Genomic DNA, 19,257 nt, shown 5'->3' on the forward strand with positions numbered 1-19,257 from the left:
CTACCAGTTCAGGGTCGCATTGTAACTTCCGATTTCAAATAATTAATCTGACATGGATCTGCCTTGCAAATTTGGAGAAAATTCGTCAGGACCGTGGCAGGAATGTACGTGGTATGCCACAAAATCTGCGAAATGAAAAGGGTTCTTTCATCTCTGCAAATGAAGCCCAAACCTGCAATTACAACTACGCACCTACAACCTACATACAAAAAAGAGAGGGAGAATGGTTGTGGATGATGAATAATGATGAACAACAGATACCCCAACCGGTACTGAGAGGGGGGGGGTGAATCAGTATAGGTAAAAACTCTCCTAACAACTTATCTAGCTAAAGCAAAAACCAACTGGTTATCACCATTATGGAACTTAACCATGGTGATACCAGTTAAACATAGTAAGACACTAGACACCATAAACTGATAGGTTTGAATACTTCAAATACGATCAATTATGCAACAACAACTTTACCCATAAATATATGCATGTGGTATACTAAAAATACCATAACCTATTAACCTTGCATGAATTATCTTTCAACCAAATACTTCATAAACATCACATGAAAAATGCATAACACATAACACACAGATTTTTCACGTGGAAACCCAAATGGAGAAAACCACGGTGGGGATGAATAGCCACAAGCTTGTTTTGAACTCTTTTGAATCTCGCCATGTTAGGAGCCTAGTCTGGTTAAAGACTTTACAATAAGGTTCTGCTAGGAACCGATCCTGTTAGAGATCACTCGGTTAAGGGATGGCTATATACCCTGTTAAAGGTTGAAACCCTATTAAAGGTTACCTCGCTAGAGGATTTAAAGAACTCAATGATCTTGAGTCACCTGGTTACAGGTTTTACAATAAGCTTGTTAAAGCTACCCGATAAAGGGATTTTCCATCTGTTGAAATGATTAGAAGACAACAAGAAAAACTACGATCTGATAATAGCACTACATGCCAAGGCAGATCCTTTTCATATCCTCTACTCTACAATCACACTTTGTAGTTTCCCTCTTACTTGTCTGGCAAGTATCAAGTATCTCTTCACTCGGATACATACACACAACATTTTCCAACAACTTTTCAATAACAAACATCATCAACCTTATAGACAACAGATAGGTCAGTAACATAAACCCTAAACCCTAAGATGCTTAGGTTTACAACACAGGCGGTCCAATCTTGACCATCCAAACATATTACATAGAGCATTACAATTTCAAACAGATCACAAGATAATATGCATCATTCATTCATCGCTGCACATGGGAATGAGTAACCCATCACATTCTCTTCTCATACCACTAAGAAGAATGATCATTCCCGAGGTAGACTTCAAACATGGTCGATCTTCTTATGCCTCAATCCTTCATGCACACAAATTTGACATGGCACCTCGATCACATCTCTTAGCTAACTCATCATAGAGTATCATTAGTTTAACACACAAGCTGGATCACCAAACTGATAACCATAGAGCTGAGACTATCAACCACTAATCACACTTAGTGAAACCCTAACACCAGTTCACCAACTTCTTCCAATCTACACATCGGTGCACTTACACTTATTTGACATCAATGACAACATACATTATCATCATATCAACATACTGGTTCATCATATGCCAATGATATCCAACAATCTCCCCCTTTAGCATTGATTGCAATACTCAGTGTAGCATTGCAACTGAAAACCTCATAGATCAGTGTATCTGCATTATTAGATATCTTCTCCTCCATACATCAGATATCTTCTTCCCATACATCTATCATATATCCTCTCCCCCTTTGATAGCAATGCCAAAGTGGAGGCATAAGATTCCAAAATCTACTATGTTGCTACCCCTAAGGAGTAGCTTCCATCAGCACATCAATCCTAAAATAGTTGATGCTATAGTACTTGACTGATGCGGAGCACACAACCTTAATTGATTTCATGGAGGGGCAGAACCCCTAATTCACCTCTCAAATAGGTAAATGTAGTCTTCGGTAAGGGCTTAGTGAATATATCTACTAGCTACTCTAAACTGGAAACATGTTGTAATACAACCTCCTTATTCTGAACTTTCTCTCTCAAGAAATGATATTTAAGCTCAATGTACTTAGTTCTAGCATGCAATACCGGATTCTTGGAGATGTTTATTACACTTGTGTTACCACAAAATATGTTCACTGATTCAGATACAAGTACCTTGAAACCTTCCAATACATGCTTCATCCAAATTGCTTGAGTGCAGTTCATAAATGCTACCACATATTCTGCTTCGATTGCAGATTAAGAAGCATATCTCTGCTTCTTGCTTGTCCATGAGACTAATCTTCCATCGAGAAATAATGCTCCACTGGTTGTGCTCTTCTGGTCTCCACATTACCTGCCCATTCGGCATCGGTATATACTTTGAGATTATAGTCACCATTATATGTATACCACAATCCATAATCAATTGTTCCTTTCAGATATCTAAGAATCCTCTTCACAACTACCAAGTGGGATGCTCTCGGACATTTTTGAAAACAAGCTACTATGCCCACTACATGAGCAATATCCGGTCTGTTGTGCACCACATAGTGTAGTTTACCGATCACTTACCGATACTCTTTTTCATTCACTAGTGCTGAGTCATCTTCCTTGGTCAGTTTACAGCCAGTCACCATCGGTGTACCAACCGGTTTGCTTTCCTCCATGCCAAAAGTCTTCAGACCTCTTTGACATACTTGGACTGGGTAATAAAGATACCCTCTTTCATTTGTTGAATCTGTAAACCAATGAAGAATTTTATCTGTCCTATTAAAGACATCTCAAACTCTTTCTTCATTTCATTTGCAAATGTATGACTCATTTTATCATCTCCTCCAAAGATTATGTCATCCACAAACACTTCACAAATCAGAATCTGATCACCTTCTGATTTCAAGTAGATGTTGCTATCTTCACTAGTTCTTTGAAATCCAATCTTCACAAGATGAGAGTTTAGTCTTTCATACAATGCCCTAGCTACCTATTTCAGTCCATACAGGGCTTTGTGTAATCTACACACCATGTGACTACATCCTGATAAGGCAAACCCTTCTGATTTCTCTATATAAACTTCCTCTTCTAGGATTCCATTCAGAAAAGAAAACTTTACATCAATCTGATAAACCTTAAATCCCTTAAATGCTGCAAATGCAAGTAGCATTCAAACACCTTCTAATCTAGCCATAGGAGCAAAAGTTTCTCCATAGTCTTCTCCTTCCTCCTGAGCATATCCCTTACATACAAGCCTAGCCTTGTTCCTGACAACTGTGCCTTCTTCATTTAGCTTATTCTGGAAGACCCATTTGGTACCTATGACATTTTTATGTTCCGGTGTAGGCACCAAAGACCATGTCACATTCTTTTCTATCAGGTCTAGCTCCTCTTCCATTGCTTTAATCCAGTCTTCATCTGTAAGAGCTTCTCTTTATGTCTTGGGTTCAAATTTAGAAATCATGCAAGAGTTTTCTTTCACTTTTCTTCTTGTGAGTATCCCTGCATCTTTGTCTCCTATGATTTGCTTTGGATCATGGTGTAGCTTCCCATATCTAGGAATGATTCTAGCCTGATCTGGTCACTTTTCTTCTTCTTCTTCACTAACCTCTTCTTCTTCTCTTACTGTAGCTTCTACCGGTATAGGAACATTAAGATCTTTACAAATTTCTTTCTTAACCAGTTCCCAGAAAGCTAGACCCGGTTCATCTTCCACTTCTTCGCTACATGTTTCCTCAGGTTCCTCAGGGAATTCCTCAACCCTGATATTGATAATTTGAACAATCTTCTGAGTTCTATTGTTGTAACACTTGAGAGCTTTGCTCTTAGTGGAATATCCCATAAATATTCCTTCATCACATTTTGCATCAAATTTTCTCAAATGTTCACCTCTCTTGATATAGCACTTACTACCAAACACTTTAAAGTAACTCACAGTGAGATTTTTCCCAGTCCAATACTCATAAGGGGTTTTATCTTTAGCTTTCTTGATGAGTACCTAGTTCATAGTGTAGACTGCAGTACTCACTGCTTCTCTCCAAAAAGTGTGAGCAACCTTTCCTTGGATCAACATAGTTCTATCTGCTTCAACTATAGTCCTGTTATTTCTTTCTGCTATGCCATTTTGTTGTGGTTTCCTTGGGGCAAACAACTGCCTCTTGATACTGTTATCTTCAAAGTACTTATTGAATTCATCAGAAGTGATTCTCCTCCTTGATTAGTTCTCAAGCACTTTATCTTTTTACCACTTTCTTTCTCTACTAATTCTCTGAAAGCTTTGAACTTTCCAAATGCTTCAGACTTGTCTTTCAAGAATGTGATCCACATCATTCTTGAGCAGTCATCACTAAGAATCATAAAATACCTATCTCCCTGAATACTTCTAGTTTTCATAGGACCACACAAGTCAGTATGCACAAGATCAAGTAAATTTTCTGCTGAGAAAGACTTACCTTTAAAATTTTAGGAAGACATCTTCCCAAGTTCATATTCTCTGCACAAAGAATTCTTAGGTTTGTCCAGCTCCGGTAATCCTCTTACCACCTTGATCTTACCAGCTTTAATAATGTTGTCAAAGTTCATATGAAAGAGTCTCCTATGCCATATCCAACTATCATCAAACCTAGCCATTAAACACCAACTTATCTTGGCATTCAACTGAAATAAGTTACCTTGGGCTACTTACCAGTCACAATAAATTCACCACTCTTTCCAATTATACTGCAAATTCCACCTTTGAATTCCAGAATTAATCCTTTTTTATTCAGCTGAGCAAAACTCAACAGGTTATGCTTAAGACCTTCTACCCAGTAGACATCATCTGCACTTCTCTTTCCATTCAATGAGATGGATCCTTTTCCTTTCACCAAGCATGGTGCATCATTGCCAAATCTGACAACACCTCCATCATATTCCTCTAGAGACATAAACTTTCTCCAGTCACTAGTCATATGGTGAGAACAACCACTATCAATTATCCACTCATTGGAGTTTTCAATGCGAGAGACAAGAGATTTCTTGTTGGACACTTGTTCTTTTACTGCTACAGACACCATGTCTGAACATTTTCTTCATCTTTTGATTCTTCATCAGTGACACCTTCATCCACAGCAACTAGACAATTTCTTCTGTTTCCTCCTTTATACTTTCTGATCCTCTCTAGTTTGTCCTTATTGTCATTGTTAGGGCAATTTACAGCTATATGTCCTATCTTTGTAGGAAAAACATTTCAAAGGAAGTTTACCTCTATATTTTTTGGTTCCCTTTGGAAGTCTTTTAGCAAGAAGAGCTTCAAACTCCATCAGAATCTCTTCATCATCCATATCTCTGCATTGCCTAGATTCATAACTGGTACTAGTTTCGTTTCCTTTTCTGGATGGTACAGTAGATTCTTTAAAGGTTGACTCAGTCTTCTGAACACTACCATCATAGCTATTCAACTCATATGTAGTTAATTTTGCAATGATAGAGTCTAAGGATACCTTGGTCTTATCAATAGACCTCAATTCTTGGATAGTAGCAACTCTGATTGCATTGATTGTTAATAATGATACAAGGACTTTACTAACAATAGTGGTATCATCAATAGTTCCACCAGTGCTTTTGATATCACCAACCATAGTCTTAATCCTAATATCATACTGTTGAATGGTTTCTCCTTCAACCATCCTCATATCCTCAAATTTACCTCTAAGGCTTTCTTCCTTAGCTCGTTTTACATGCTCATGACCACCATAGATTTTTTCCAGTGTATCCCATACATCCTTAGGTGTGTCCTTGTCTTGAACATCAATAAACTCAATGTCTAACAAGCTACTAATAAGGGCTTCCATGACTTGCCCATTTTCCTGGATTTCTCTCTTCTGATCATCAGTCAAAGTGCTAGTGGGAGTCACTTATGCATTCTCAACATAGCTCCAGTGTTGAGCACCCATACTCCTGATGTAAATCTTCATTATGTCCTTCCATATCTTAAAGTTATCTCTATAACTTAGCACCTTCCCTCTTCATCATTACAGTAGGATCTTTTACCTCAAGAGGTTAAGCTTATATCACCGAGGACTTGGAGTTGCTATGATACCAATTGATGAATAATTATGAACAATAGATACCCCAACTGGTACTGAGAGGGGGGGGTGGGTGAATCAGTACAAGTAAAAACTCTCCTAACAACTTATCTAGATAAAGAAAAAACCAACTGGTTATCACCATTACTGAACTTAACCATGGCGATACTGGTTAAACACAGTAAGACACCAGACACCATAAACTCATAGGTCTAAATACTTCAAATGCAATCAATTATGTAACATCAACTTCACCCATAAACATATGCATGTGGTATACTAAAAATACCATAACCTATTAACCCTGCATGCATAATCTTTCAACCAAATACTTCATAAACATCACATGAAAAATGCATAACACATAACACATAGATTTTTCACGTGGAAACCCAAATTGGAAAAACCACGGTGGGGATGAATACCCACAAGCTTGTTTTGAACTATTTTGAAGATCAGTATGTTAGGAGCCTAGTCCAGTTAAAGACTTTACAATAAGGTTCTGCTAGGAACCAATCCTGTTAGAGATGACCCGGTTAAGGGATGGCTATATACCCTATTAAAGGTTACCTCGCTAGAAGATTTATAGAACTCAATGATCTTGAGTCACCTGGTTATAGGTTTTACAATAAGCCTGTTAAAGCTACCTGATAAAGGGATTTTCCATCTGTTGAAATGATTAGAAGACAACAGGAAAAAATATGATCTGATAACAACACTACATGCCAAGGCAAATCCTTTTCATATCCTCTACTCTGCAATCACACTCTGCAGTTTCCCTCTTACCAGTATGGCAAGTATCGAGTATCTCTTCACTTGGATACATACACACAACATTTGCCAGCAACTTTTCAATAACAAACATCATCGATCTTATAAACAATAGATAGGTCGGTAACATAAACCCTAAACCCTAAGATGCTTAGGTTTACAACATAGGTGGTCCAATCATGACTGTCCAAACATACTGCATAGAGCATTACAATTTCAAACAGATCACAAGACAAATTGCATCGTTCATTCATCACCGCACATGGGAATCAGCAACCCATCACGTTCTCTTCTCATACCACTAAGAAGAATGATCATTCCTGAGGTAGACTTCAAATGCGATCGATCTTCTTATGCCTCAATCCTTCATGCGCACAAAGATGACATGGCACCTCAATCACATCTCTTAGCTAACTCATCACAGAGTATCATCAATTCATCATACAAGCTGGATTACCAAACCGATAAGCATATAGTTGACACTACCAACCAGTAATCACACTTAGTGAAACCCTAAGACCGGTTCATTGAATCTCCTCATGCCTCTTCATACCAGTTCACCAACTTCTTCCAATTTGCACATAGGTTCACTTACACTTATTTGACATCAGTGACAACATACATTATCATCATATCAACATACCGGTTCATCATATGCCAATGATATCCAACAGTGGATAGGGGTTTGCCTCAGTCAAACCCCAGTTGAGGAATCAACCTAGAAAGAAAGTAATGGCAAATACCTAAATGTAAATAATGGAGATGTATACTTTGTAGATCTGGAACTTGTTGATGATGATTTCTTTACTTCTTGAATGTAATCACAAATGTTGTATGAAATGGCATGTAACATGACAAAACCCTAACACACACACATGCTTGCAAATGAATGTTGTAATGTTGCTCCAATGGATGAATGAAGAAGACTTGAATTCTTGAATGCTTGATGATGACCTTGAAATCTTGTATCTTCTCCTTATGCTCTTTATCTATCCTTTCGCTTTTCCATTCATCCTTGAATGAGGGTATTGAATTCCCTTTGATACATGCCTCAAAGATTAATTTTCAACCACCAAAGGCCAACAAAGAGGAAAAAAAACCTCAAAGAAAAGAAATGAATAGTAGATCAGACAGACTGAACATAGGGCCACCCTCAAAGGTGGGGACAATGGTGCCAGGCCCCTATCCTAGGGGGACAAGGGCACCACACCCTTGTCCTAGGGGAGAAAAGGGCACCACGCCCCTGTCCCACCCTATTTTGGGGCCTAGACAAGGTCTAGAGAAGACACAAGACATGAAGGAGGAAGAGTGAAGGGTTGGAAAAGCAAAATAAGTTCTTGGTTAGGGAAGGGGATGACATCACTAAGGTGAGGACCCAAAATATGGTTAAAAATGTAGGGGTCACAATTTTATGACACTACATTTAGCCCCACTTTAGCGAGAGTATGGCTTACGCCACTACTATTGGTAAAGTAGAAGAAGAGATGAAGATGAGAGATGAGGAGCAATGTCACAAGGAGTATATGACACCAGGGTATGTGCATAAAGAAGGTGGTCAAAAAAGTGGACACCACCCAAAAAAAACATGGAAAAACAAGCAGTGTGTACGCGGTTCTAAAATTTGAATTCACCGTGTACGCGCTTAGGTTTGTTGTTCACGAGCCTAGGGAAGGTAGCGCATACACACTTCTTTTAGGGAAAGTAGTGCGTACGTGCTACCTCTGGGAAAATGAGCACATACGTGCTACTTATAGGAAAATGAGTGTGTACATGCTAATAATCCCAAGAGAACCACATACACGATGCTTGTCAAAAAAAGTTTTTTTAAAAAAATTGGGTCTTATTTTCCCATGAATAGTGCGTTTTTACTTTGTTTTTCTTCATTTTCTCTCCTAAACCGCGAACGGGGTGCTAGATTTCTCCTTCGAACTATTGATCAAGGTTAGTTTTTATTTATTTTTGTCTTTCTTTCTCGTTTGTTTAATTTGTTTTACATTTTAAATTTAATTTCATTAATTTTGATTAGGTTTTTTCATTTTTTTTTCAAAAGCCAAATTCTTCTAATCCACAACAAGAACAACCAAATGCACCTCCTGAAAACCCACAAGATACACCCCCAATTCCTCCTTTTGACTGCACACCCAAAACACGGGAGCATTTAATTAATCAGTTAGGACAAAATATGTCTAAAATCAATAGACTAATTGTTAAATTGAAAACATCTGAACTTGAGCATCATCAATCCCTCACCACTAGCCTAGAAACATTATCTAGTGGTGCCATAGTTGTTTCCACACAAATTACCAAATGGGGAAGCTTTAGGGATAGGTGTCATGAATTCTATGCTGATGGTATATCATACGAGGGAGTAAAAAACAAAAATATTAGTAAACAAGAAATATGTGCCCTTTTCGTTGATCCCAAAACTGGTCAGTCATTATCTCTTAATGCAAAGAGGTTTCCCATACATTGGTGTACCAATGTACAAATGAAGAATCCTTTTTGGCAGAGATGGTGGATGGTCTTTGATGATCCACCTTGTAATAATTATGAGGTGCCATTATATTTTTTGAGAAAAGTATATTGTGAGTTTGTGCTCAATGTGCGCCCAAACTATCTTAAAATGAGAGAGTTCCATGGTAGATGTGGTGGGTCTGCCCAAGATAGACCTGGAGCTCGTAGGTGATTACTCACGGAGATTCGTCACCCCCTAGCACCCAAACCCAAGGTGCATCTGGTTGTCCTAGTAGAGCTGAAAGAGTCGATGGAGCTACATACTCTTCAAGCGGCCACAACGTTGACGGGTGTCATCATCCAACATGGGATGTCGTTAGCACACCCTATTGTATTGGATGATGAGCTCTTAGTTTCTCCGGGTGGTGACAGAGAGCCCATCCAACATATGTGTGTCAGTTGCTCGGGGATATGCTTGGGGATAGATGATGCAGCTGGTGCAGATGGATCCTCATCTCATCTATGCACGATTTGGGGGAGTAGATGTCAGGCCCACATGGCTAAGGATTTTGAGCTGATAGATGAGCTGATGGACATGGTGTTTGCACTCGTACATGTATGTATCTCTACTTTATTTTCTTCATTTCATGATTATATGCACGCGTACATGTGAACTTGGGATATATTATAATCTTATAATTTTTTCATACAGGAAATATCCATGCCTATTTCTTCAATGGCGAACCCTCCTCCATGCACTGGAGAAGCATCTCAAGATCCGGTACACTTTTGTTTGATATGTAAAATTAATTGTTTTTAACCTACAATACTTATCATTATATTAATTGTACTTAATCCTTGAAATTTTTTTGTATAGGTAATAGTGACAGTTTCTCCATCGATGGTGAGCCATCATCAGTCCATTGGAGAAGCATCTCAAGCATAGGTCTGTCATTGTTCTCTATATTATAGCTTTTAAGTGTTTTTGGTATATTTATGTTAGTACATTATGTTAATTGTACATTTAATCTGTAATAGACCCCTTCATGGTACAACCATAACGTGGATCCATTTAATTATGTCTTCAAGAAAACTCCTAAGAGTGACAAGGAGAGGAGAGTGAAGACATTAGCTCCTAGATCAGCCGATAAGGTAATCTACATTTCAATTGCAAAGGAATTATAGTTAAATGCATAGTTATGTTGTTAATTGTGAACAATTTTCTACAAAATAATTCTAACTTGGTTTTTGAATTGTGGTTTTGCAGCCATCTACAGAGCCGCATACTACATCGAAGAGGCTTGATTTTGATGATCCACCACAAGTTTAGAATCATCTAGTGTTAGTTTTGGTCATAGAATGACCAATACATGTAGATATATTATACATTTTTATTGTATATCAATTTGGACATGGCATATGCCACATTTTTGTAATACTTGTATTGACTTGGCAGACATGCCTTTTTTTATATATATAAATGTTGATATTTGATCCAATAAATGTGTACTTTTATTATTTTGTATTTGTTGTATTTTGTGGTTTTCCTTTTATAAATTTAATTGATCATTTGCCTATGTAATCAACAATATGAATATAAACAACAAAAATATATGATATAAAACATTGCAATCGTGGAGTATGATTTGATAAAATTTCTAAAATGTTGAATTAACCCTACAAAATTCCTTGTATTCAATTCATTATTGTGTATTTGTTGTATTTGGTGGCTACCCTTTTATAAATTTAAATGAATATTTGCATATGTAATCAACAATATGAATATAAACAACAAAAATCGACAATATGAATATAAACAACAATATGTGTTTGGTGTGAGAGCACCCTCATGCTCACAATGGTCAAATTTTGTTAGTCATGTGCACAAACCGATTTCGCGAGCGCATCCGGGTGGGCAGGCTTAGGCTAGGCATGCCCTTGTTGTGCATCACAAAGCATTGGAACGTCGAGAGTCATACCATACCGGTGCGATCTCTCAAGTGCCCTGAGTCCAAAAAATTGTCAAAATTTGACGGACTGTTTCCTCAAATCTATGACACATATGGTCGATCTATTTGAACCCGTGGGGTCGCGTGAGGGTCCTCTACAATGGCTGATCTCATTTTTTGATGACTCAAAGCCATTTTCAATTGGTAGCATTTTTTTGCCTGCTACAAAAACTGTCAGTTGCATGCAATGCAAAGTTGCAAGATTGGCTAGAATTGATACGGTTCATCGTGTGCACAACACGACATCACGACCACATCCATGTGCAAATTTTTAGGCTAGGCATTCCCCTCTCATGCATCCTAAAGTGTCGAAACATTGAGAGTCATACCATACCAGTGCGATCTCTCAAGTGCCCCGAGTCCAAAAAATTATCAAAATTTGACAGACTGTTTCTTCAAATCTAGGACACATATGGTCAATCTGGTTGAACCCGTGGGGTCGCATGAGGCTCCTCTACAATGGCCTATCTCATTTTTTGACGAATCAGAGCCATTTTCAATTGGTAGCATTTTTTCGCCTGCTACAAAAACCGTCAGTTGCATGCAATGCAAAGTTGCAAGACTGGCTAGAATTGATTTGGTTCGTCATGTGCACAAACCAATGTCACGAGCACGTACGAGTGGGAAATTTTACGCTAGGAATTCCCTTCTCATTCATCCCAAAGCATCGGAACATCGAGAGTCATACCGTACCGGGGCGATCTCTCAAGTTCCATGAGTCCAAACAATTGTCAAAATTTGACGGTCTGTTTCTTCCAATCCAGAACAAATATGGTCAATCCATTTTGACCCATGGTTTCACATGATGCTCCTCTACAATAGCCTATCTTAGTTTTTGATGACTTGGAGCCATTTTCAATTGGTAGCATTTTTTCGCCTGCTACAAAAATCATTAGTTGCATGCAATGCAAAGTTGCAAGATTGGCTAGAATTGATTTGGTTCGTCATGTGCACAAAACAACATCATGAGCATGTTTGGGTGGGTAGGTTTTCTCTAGGAATTCCCCTCTCATGAATCCCAAAGCATCAGAACGTCGAGAGTCATACCATACCAGTGCGATCTCTCAAGTGCTTTTTGATGGACTATTTCTTCAAATTCAGGACACATATGGTTGATCTATTTTAACCCGTGGAGTCGCATGAGGCTTCTCTACAATTTCCTATCTTTTTTTTTGACAACTCGGAGCCATTTTCAATTTGTAGCATTTTTTTGCCTCCTGAAAAAATTGTTAGTTGCATGCAATGCAAAGTTGCAAGATTGGCTAGAACTGATTCGGTTCGTCATGTGCACAAACTGACATCACAAGCGTGTCCAAGTGGGAGGTTTTATACCAGGCATGCCCCTCTCATACATCCCAAAGTATAGGAACATCAAGAGTCATACCATACTGGGCCGATCTCTCAAGTGCCATGAGTCCAAAAAATTATCAAAATTTGATGGACTATTTCTTCCAATCCAAACACATATGATTGATCTGTTTCAACCCGTGGGGTTGCATGAGGCTCCTCTACAATGGCCTATCTCTTTTTTTGATGACTTGGAGCCATTTTCAATTGGTAGCATTTTTTCACTTGCTGCAAAAACTATCAGTTGCATGCAATGCAAAGTTGCAAGATTGGATAGAATTGATTTGGTTCGTCATGTGCACAAACCAATGTCACGAGCACATCTGGGTGGGAATTTTTACACTAGGCATTCCCCTCTCATGCATCCCAAAGTGTCGAAACGTCGAGAGTCATACCATACCAGGGCGATCTCTCAAGTGCCATGAGTCCGAAAAATTATCAAAATTTGACTGAATGTTTCTTCAAATAGAGGACACATATGGTCAATAAATTTGATCCTGTGGGGTTACATGAGGCTCTTCTACAATTTCCTTTCTCATTTTTTGATGACTCGAAGCTATTTTCAATTGGTAGCATTTTTTTGCCTGCTGCAAAAACCGTCAATTGCATGCAATGCAAAGTTGTAGGATTGGCTACAATTGATTCAGTTCATCATGTGCACAAACCGACATCATGAGTGCATCTAGATGGGTAGTTTTAACCTAGGCATTCCCCTATCATGCATCCCAAAGTGTCAAAACACCGAGAGTCATACCATACCGGTGAGATCTCTCAAGTTCCCCGAATCCAAAAAATTGTCAAAATTTGACAGACTGTTTCTTCAAATCCAGGAAACAGATGGTCGATCTATTTGAACCGGTGCGGTCATGTGAGGCTCCTCTACAATGTATTATCTCGGTTTTTTATAACTCAGATCCTTTTCAATTGGTAACATTTTTTCGCCTACTACAAAAGTCGTCAGTTGCATGCAAAGTCGCAGGATTGGATAGAATTGATTCGGTTCATCGTGTGGACAAACCAACGTCACGAGCGCATCTGGGTGGGAATTTTAATGCTAGGCATGCCCTTGTTGTGCATCCCAAAGTATCGGAATGTCAAGAGTCATACCCTACTGATGCAATGTAGAAGTTGCTTGACAACTTTTTTGACAATTTTTGCTTAAATTGTATCTAGTCTCAATCTATGACCCCTATGACCCGATAATGACTGAAATAATTCTCCATGATTATAAAAGAATCAAGAATACTCATGATTGACCAGGGACACATCACATATACTCAAAACATAGTCACAAAACATTGAGACACAAAATTGTCACAAAACATTGTCACATATTATTCAAAAATTTGCCTCTAAATATGGTCAAATCGGCTCTTGGCTATTTGATTATACAAAAAAATGTCTTACAAATCATCTCATGGGATTTTATACAAAATTTGGCATTACAATATGTGTGATTCAGCTCATCACCATTTTAATATACAAATCATCTCATGGTCTTTTATACAAAATTTGGCATTACAATATGTGCGGTTCAGCTCATCGCCATTTTAATATACAAAATTTGGCATGTACATATGTACAAATCAGCTCATTGCCATTTAAATATACAAAATTATGCCCCTAAACATGTATAAATCAGCTCATGGGCATTTATATATACAAAAAATGAATATAGAATAATTCGTCGATGATTTATACAAAATTCTCAAAATCATTCTACTCTGAACCATAGAGTCAATCAAGTGAGCCTTCAGGATCGACTCAAATCTAGTATTGTGTCAAGTATTGTCTCGTGGTCAAATTCATGAACTTCATGTAAAATCTTGTTTTGAGGTCTATCACGATACTTCATCAAATGAATATTTGTTGCAACAACAAGGTTAGACAAAATGAAGAAAATGTCTGTGTGTTTCAAAGTCCTCGAATAACCAAACATCAGAATTATTGATAGGGTATCTCCGAAGCCATGTTCCTATCATGACAACAGACCCTATTGGGTACTCAATACCCTCTCCGTCAATGATTCTGGTTGTCAATTTTCTTTTTGGCTCAACACAATGACACAAATAGTAATTTTTTCCTTCTTCATTGTTATCTTCTACAACAACTACATACACATGACTTGTATTTTATAAAGTGTTAATTAATACCAAAAATAAAGTATGATGTACAAAAAAATAAACCAAAAAGAATACTTGCAAAAAAATTAACTCAAAATATCACTTGAATCCACTAGGTCAGATACATGGTCAAAATCCATTGATGTCTCCATCTGGCTCAATTGTAGTGCTTTAGGAATTTGATATGAATCAATGGGAACCAATGGTCTACAAGACCATTTGTCAACCCACTCTTGTGATTCAAATTCTTCCCACAAACAATACATGCATGAAGAGCAAAAACATATCATCTATCTCGTATAAATTACCAGTGAGCTTGAATTTGAACTCATAAATAAGTGCATGTCACTCGATCCTACAACTGTACAACAATCTAGATAGTTTTCAATGTTAGATTCAGTGATCAACCAAAAATATCTATGAACCATTGATGTACCTGGATTACCTGGACCCATCGTAGACTGACACCATCGCACAATTGTTTCTGCATCTATCAATTCAATGCCACCTTCGTACTTCAATTCTTCTCTAGCTAGGGCTCTTTTCACACATTCTCATGCACCATCGTGCTCTCCCTTACCATGTCCAGCCTTAGTGAAATTCCAAAAATGTTGTACGCTGCTTGTCATATGCATCCTTGTCAACCAGTAAAACATCCTTGCATTCTTTAATTGTGCGGTGCAATTATCTGACCATATTAAGTGTCGGTTGTATCGTATGTTCCTTTCCCTTAAACTGTCATAGAAAAATTTAAAGCATCCTTGTACAAACTCCTATGAATGAGTACGATCATCACTTATGTAGAAGTGATACTCTCTTACAACCTTTTTATCCTCCTGTGTGCTATCGTCTACATGCATGAATGCTATGTGTACAAAAATAGAAACTTGTGTAGAGTGATAATACATAGATTTCACTTCATTTTGAGGTTGTAGTGTATAATTTTCAGCGAAATCAATGATACAGACAATGGTGCCAAGAGGAAATGTGTCCTTACATAACTTGAATTTCTCATCTAACCATCGAGCTCTATGTGTATGCATTATGTACTCATAAACTAGTTTCTCTTGAAAAATTTTCATAAATTCAACTACACATATATCATTTTTCACTAGCTCACATCTCTTCAAATCTTTTCCATCTTTAACTCCATATGTGACTGTCTTGTATTTTTCGAAAGAAACTAGTTTCGTACCGATTTGATGTGTTCTCTAAAAATGTACGCATCTTGGTAAACATTGTGAACCACCACATATAGCACAAGAACCTTCCAAACAAGGCATCTTATAATAAATGCAACCATCATATCTATTACATAGCACACTTGAAATAAATTCTCTTACCAACTTTGGAGGTGCTTGTATTTTGCATTCCTGCAAAACATTGTTAGTGTGCAAAGTAGAACAAATATGATGAAAAATGTCATAGTGCATGGAAAATTCAATATGCATCCTACAACAACACGTGGTGTGTACATGATTAATCTTAATATAAAAAGGTTTTGTCATTTCAAAAAATATTTGAAAAATTCTTATTTGAGGAAACTTTTGAAGGAATCTTTCATAAAATTTAGTTTGAGTCATATCCAAATAGTGTTTGGCATGTGGCTCATGATTTTTAGAGCCAATTCACCTTCTAACAACATCTCTTTGGTTAGGTGAAACTCTTGTGTTGTCATGCCAAATTTTTTCAATTAATGTTCTTAGTGCATCAACAACAACCTTGTCTTTGCGTGGTAGTCTACTTGAGAATGCCCAAAGAGAATTATTGTTAGGTTCCTCTATTTTTTCCCACCTCTTTAATGCTTTACTTAATGTTGTTCTACTAATGTTTAATGACTTTCTTGTTTTGCTTATCAAACGATCTTTTTTTTTTCTTGTTCATTATGGTTGATGTAATGACACGTCGAGTAGCATTAGAATCTTTAGTATGTGATTCAGAACCAATAGCTTGATATGTATCAAATAGATTTCTCACAATAGTTCTTTCATTGTTACTTTCAGATGATCTTAGGCCTAGAATTTTTATTGTCTCTCTAAAATTCAAATTTTTAATCATTTGAATAATTAATTGACATCTTGCGGTTTTATTTAAGTTTTCATAATAGTTTTTCTATATTCTTTTAACCATTCTCCTACAAGTTCGTTCATTCATTTTATTGGGAATTAGCTTCAATATATTCTCATCAATGTCAATTATATACTTTGGTTTCGTACGAATGATTCTAGGAGGTGTTAACATTGGTGTATTATGTACATTCAATTCATCAAATAGAGAAGGTGTATGTTCATCATTTAATTGATTATTCAATGTGGTATCTTCTTCAATTGCATTAGGTTCATACAGTAAATCAAATGTGTCTTCTTCAATCATATTGGGTGCATTATGTTTGTTTGGTAAATCGAAGTGAGATGTTGTTGATCGCATACCTTCTTGTCCCATTGTTCTTATGTCACATAATTTCTTCATACGCTTCCTTTGTCTTTGCTTTTCAACCTCTCATTGTTCCATCATTCCTCACTTGTTCTTTCCCATGGGTGATATCAGTTGTCCTAAATAGAATCATATTACATATATATGTAAACAAAAGTTCATAAACAAACAAATAAACATAAATATGCATCTTATCACTATTTTTTAGAATCAAACTATTAAACAATCACAATACTATTGACAAAACTAATAAGAACAACAATTCAATTATTTTAAATCATGTAAAAACAAAAAATTCACTTACTTCTATGTATAAAACAGCGATAGAAGTGTGCACACAGTTCCAGTGGGGCCTTCAATGACCTCAGAAACTTCTTTTCAGTTTATTGAGGCTCTTGGGAAACTAAAACTATGTCTATGTACCACGTACATGCTACATTAATAACTATGTATGAGTTGTTAGTCCATAAAATTTTGGCAAGCTCAATGGTATTTTTGAGAGGGGGGAGTAGGGGGGAGGGAAAGAGGAGGAGGGCAGAAGGGAAGAAGGGAGAGAGGGAGATAAGGAGGGGGGAGGGAGAGGAGTGGGGGGGGAGGGAGGGGGAGGGAGAGAAAGAGAAAGAGAGGGAAGGAGGGAGAGGGAGAGAGAAAGGGGGGAGGAGGGAGAGGAAGAGAGAGAGAGAGGAGGGAGGGAAGGTAGAGAGAGGGAGAGAGGTAGAGGGAGGGAGAGAGGGAGAGAAGAGGGGGGAGGGAGGGAGAGAAGAAGGGAGGGACCTATAACAACACTTAATAGCACACCATAGGACCTATAACGACACCAAATAGTGTCCTAAGGGGTCATAGAACACCATATGACCCTTTAGAACACCATATGGTGTTTTTATGGGTCATTGGTGTCCCAATAGGTCATATGGTGTCCTAAGGGGTTAGAGGACACCATATGCCCTCTTAGGAAACAATAAAACCTCTAATGACACCTAAGGGGTCATATGGTGGGCTAATAAAATGATATATTAAATTTAAAGTTATGAATAGAATATCATACAATAGAACAACAATAGTTTAGTTTTGATATAGCTAAGTTAGACCATTGTCAGCATAAGAGAGACTCCAAGCGAACAAACAACGAGGTTTCGCTAAAAAGCAAGTGTAAGAGCTTGAACTAACCCTAAGAGTACTGCCTAAGTTCTAAAACATATGATGCTATTAAATTTGCAAGGTTATAGGACTGATCTTGATTGTGACTATGGGAATTACAAAAGAAGAGAAAGAGGGAGGGAGAGAAGAAGAGAAAGAGGGATGGGGTATGGAGGAAGAGAGAAAGATAGAGAGGGATGGGGTACAGAGGAAGGGAGAAGGGGAGAGAGAGAGAGAGAGAGAGAGAGAGAGAGAGAGAGAGAGAGAGAGAGAGAGAGAGAGAGAGAGAGAGAGAGAGAGAGAGAGAGAGAGAGAAGAAGGAGGGGGAGGGAGAGGAAGAGAGATCGAACCCAGGACACAATATGACCCTTAGAACACAACATGACCCCTAACAATATCTAAGGGGTCATAGGGAGTCCTAAGGGGTCATATGACACTATATTATCCCTTAGCACACCATAGGACCTATAACGACACCAAATAGTGTCCTAAGGGGTCATAGAACACCATATGACCCTTTAGAACACCATATCATGTTGTTATGGGTCATTAGTGTCCCGAGGGGTCATATGGCATCCTATGACCCCTTAGGACACCATATGGTATTGTTATGGGTTGTATGGTGTCTTAAGGGGTCATATGGTGTCCTAATGGGTCACACGACACCATATGACCTCTTAGGAAACAATACGACCTCTAATGACACCTAAGAGGTCATATGGTGGGCTAATAAAATGATATATTAAATTTAAAGTTATGAATAGAACATCGGTATTTTAGTTTTGATATAGCTAAGTTACACCGTTGTCAACATAAGAGAGACTCCAAGTGAACAAACAATGAGGCTTAACTAAAAAGCAAGTGTAAGAGCTTGAACTAACCCTAAGAGTACTGCCTAAGTTATAAA

This window comes from Cryptomeria japonica, chromosome 5 (assembly GCF_030272615.1).
Source record: "Cryptomeria japonica chromosome 5, Sugi_1.0, whole genome shotgun sequence".
NCBI lineage: Eukaryota > Viridiplantae > Streptophyta > Pinopsida > Cupressales > Cupressaceae > Cryptomeria > Cryptomeria japonica.